The following is a 3219-nucleotide window of genomic DNA, read 5'->3' as shown; positions in this document are numbered from 1 at the left end:
CCCCCAGGGCCTGGCAGGACAAAGGCAGGAGGATGTAGAAGTCCAGGCAGGGTCTCTTCCCTGTTCATGATAATGATTTTGGGGGTACAGGAGGGTGCAGGTCCCAGCCAGCACCTGATAGAGTCAAGATTGCTTAATATGGAACTCTTAATGCTAGAATCTTATCTTTGGGAAACTGTTAATTGGTGCATGATGGCATGTGGCTGTAGTCCTAGCTACTCGGGAATCTGAGGCAGGAGGATTGTTTGAGCCCAGGAGTTCAAGGCCAGCCTGGGCCACATAGTGTGACCTCATCTCAAAAAAAAAAAAAAAAAGTTACCCAGCATACTGAAAAGATGCACACATTCATAGCTGACCACACTGAAATAATTGCTTGAAATATCCTTTTGCTTCTGGCAGGAAGTTTCATGAATTCACATGGGAAGAAAGTCTGAATATGTTTCATGTACCCTGTTTGAATTCTGCATGCCCTGAGTGTGTTTAGTGAACAGGTATGTGACACACCATGTGCCCATGTGCCTTATTATGTCTGCGGGCATCCAGGATGATGAACCCTAAGCTTGCAGGACTCAAAGGAGGGCAGAAACTGGTCAGATACGAGGCAGGTGGCAGCAGGGTGAGGGCAGCCAGAGGCCTTTGGGCAGGGGATCAACATTAGCAAAGAGCAAGACAGGACTGGGACTCAAGTTAAATCGTTCAAACTAGAAAATGGTGTACATCTTATCTGTACTTGACTCTGGGTTTTTATGGGGATCATATCAAACATAATCTGGTTTCGTTTCCCCTCTTTGCTGCCCTCCGGGGGAGAATTCAGGCCCTTGGTTATGTCTCTTATGGATGCATGAGAGGTTGGGGTATCAGTCACTTTGGACACCAAGATGGCAGGTCTGACCTGCCCAGGGGACAGGGTGGACATGGATATGGATTTGCAGTGTTCGGGTCACTAGCTTCTGCCTGGGGACAGCTACCTCTCTAGCAGGAAGAATCAAGACCCAAAGGCTGATGTTTGGACGGTCATGTTTCTGGCAAATCCTCCACCACCTCTGTGGCCAAGAGAAAGTTGGCAGCCTCCATGTAAACTTTCAGTAAAGCTTCAGGGATAGGATTGACCTTGGAATTGGTATGCAGTTCCTGGTGATAGTGTGTGTTTGTAAAACAAGTTCCAACAATTGTTCAACAATTAGTTTTTACATTTCAAGTCAGGTATTTCCTAGAATTGCGAAACTGTCCCCTCCCAAGTTCTCTCTTTTTCCTTCACAAGTGCTTTGATCTTAATACACTCTTGTATTTATGTACATAGGATGATACTCTTTGTGTTTAGATCACTACTGGGCTCACAGCACAGCTCTGACTCACACTGGGTTTGTGAATGAACTTTCTGAGGCTCAGTTTTCCCTCCTACAAAGATGGGGCTATGATGGTGGCCCCCTCATAGGGCGATCAGGGTTAAATCTCATTTATAAGGAGCTTAGCACAGTGCCTGGCACAGAGTTAGCTTTGAGTAAATGGTATCTATTATTATGTGTACCGGAAGAAAAGCTGTACTGAATCGTTGGCAGCATTTATTTCCAGTGGGGGGATTATGGTTAGGATGAACATCTATTATTTTGTCATCAGAGAAAAAAGAACAATAAATGGTATTATTAACCTAAAAATCTGGCTTCTGCTTTTCATGAAGGAACCTGTAGTTAATGTCAGTAAAGCAACTGTTAAAACACAGCTTCTGGCTTTATAAAAAACTTTAAAGCAGGTATTATCTACCTGTCCCAATCAATGAATATGTGCTCTAATAAAGGGAGATACTTGGTAAGGAATCTTCAGGTCACACAGGGATTCTGAGAGGGTAACTCCCATAAGAGGGATTTCTTTCCCATTGGCTGAAATCTGACTCCCCAGGGAAGGATACCAGGAGAGTGACATTTACTCTATTGAGCCTTCACTGCAGTCTCAGAAAATAAAACAGGCTCTAGCCCACTTCCAGATGGGGGATTGTTACTGTCCTAGTCTGGCATCTAGGACATTGCAAGGCCCAGCCCCTTGGCTCCTTCTCCAGAGGAGATTCTTGACTGCTAGCCCAGTACCCAGGCAGCAGTGGCAGGAGGCGACCCCTCCAGTGCCCTCCTGGGCCATCCCCTCCCAAACAGGAAGGGGCAGAATGCCCACCACGCTCGGGTTATCTGCGGGACCATCAGCTTGCGCCAGGCTGGCTTCTGAGCTACTGCTGTCTGTCTCTTCCTTCCACACACTGGGGGTGAGGGGTGCAACTGGTGCTGACTCCAGAACAAAATGCTGCCTCTGTTCCAGAGACAAAGAACAGAGTGGCTCCTCTGGTCAGCTGTCCCTCTGGCTAGTGTCCCCTGCTCTCCTCCAGGCCCTTTTGGAGACTCTCAGGCACACCCTGAGAAAGGCCGGCTGGGGCTGGGGCTAGGGCTAGGGCTAGGCAGGGATCTGCTGCCCGCCCCCTGGACCTGTTTTCACTGGAGCTCAGGGTGGGGGTATGTGGGGGTGTTTACCTTAACCCCAAGCAGCTCCCAGCTGAAAGGTTCATTTGCTGGGGTGGGGTGGGGGGCCTCCTAGGCAGGGGGCAACCTGGCCAAAGTATGGGTACTAGAGGCGGTGAGAACATACATGCGAGTGGCACGGCACATGTGCCAGAGTACATGGGAGCCTGTGAAAGTGTGTACCTGTACTACCTGTGTGCAAGGACACATGTGCATGCTAGAACGGGAAGAAAACATGCTTTTGCCTGAGAGCCTGTGTGCAAAATGTGTTACGTATGTGTACTGGCTGGAGAGAGTGAAAGTTTTCTATTCGGGTGTGACGCTGTTGGTACGGATGCAAGTGTGAGCTGTTTAGGGGTCTGCTGCCCGCCCAGGTAGAACCCTAGAGAGCGAGCTCTGAGGGTGCCTGTGTAAAGGCTTGTGTGCAGCATGTGTTGGAAGAAAAGGGTGCGAGCCTGTTCAGGAAGGCACGAGTGTGTATGTGCCAGAGGGTGGGCACACACGTGTGCATCAGCGTGTGCGTGGGGACAAGCGCTCTAGAGTGTGCATGAGGGAACGCGCCACCCCCTCCCCGCCGGGTACAGCCAGTTGCCATGGGAACGGGCCGCGGCCCGAGTTAATCATTTCCTGTGGAAAGTGAATGGGAGGGGAGGGGCGGGAGCGGGGCGGGCCGAATTCAGGGAGGAGGCAGCAGCGTGGAGCTGCCTTCAGCCGGCGG

At 50.1% G+C, this 3219-nt stretch overlaps 1 protein-coding gene across 1 annotated transcript in view; it reads left to right on the top strand.

Annotated features, from left to right (window-relative positions):
- The first annotated feature begins 440 nt into the window (after nucleotides 1–440).
- Nucleotides 441–3219, top strand: part of Kifc3 (kinesin family member C3) — a 37386-nt gene continuing 34607 nt past the window's right edge. The window contains exon 1 of the mRNA XM_010617219.3: nucleotides 441–491. The gene's annotated coding sequence lies outside the window, so the exon portion shown is untranslated. The remainder of the gene's footprint in view (nucleotides 492–3219) is intronic.

The sequence above is a fragment of the Fukomys damarensis genome, unplaced genomic scaffold, assembly GCF_012274545.1.
Source record: "Fukomys damarensis isolate Sample0158 unplaced genomic scaffold, DMR_v1.0_HiC HiC_scaffold_32, whole genome shotgun sequence".
Lineage (NCBI taxonomy): Eukaryota > Metazoa > Chordata > Mammalia > Rodentia > Bathyergidae > Fukomys > Fukomys damarensis.
Note: the sequence above shows the minus strand (reverse complement) of the source record. Positions and strands in the feature narration are given on the sequence as shown.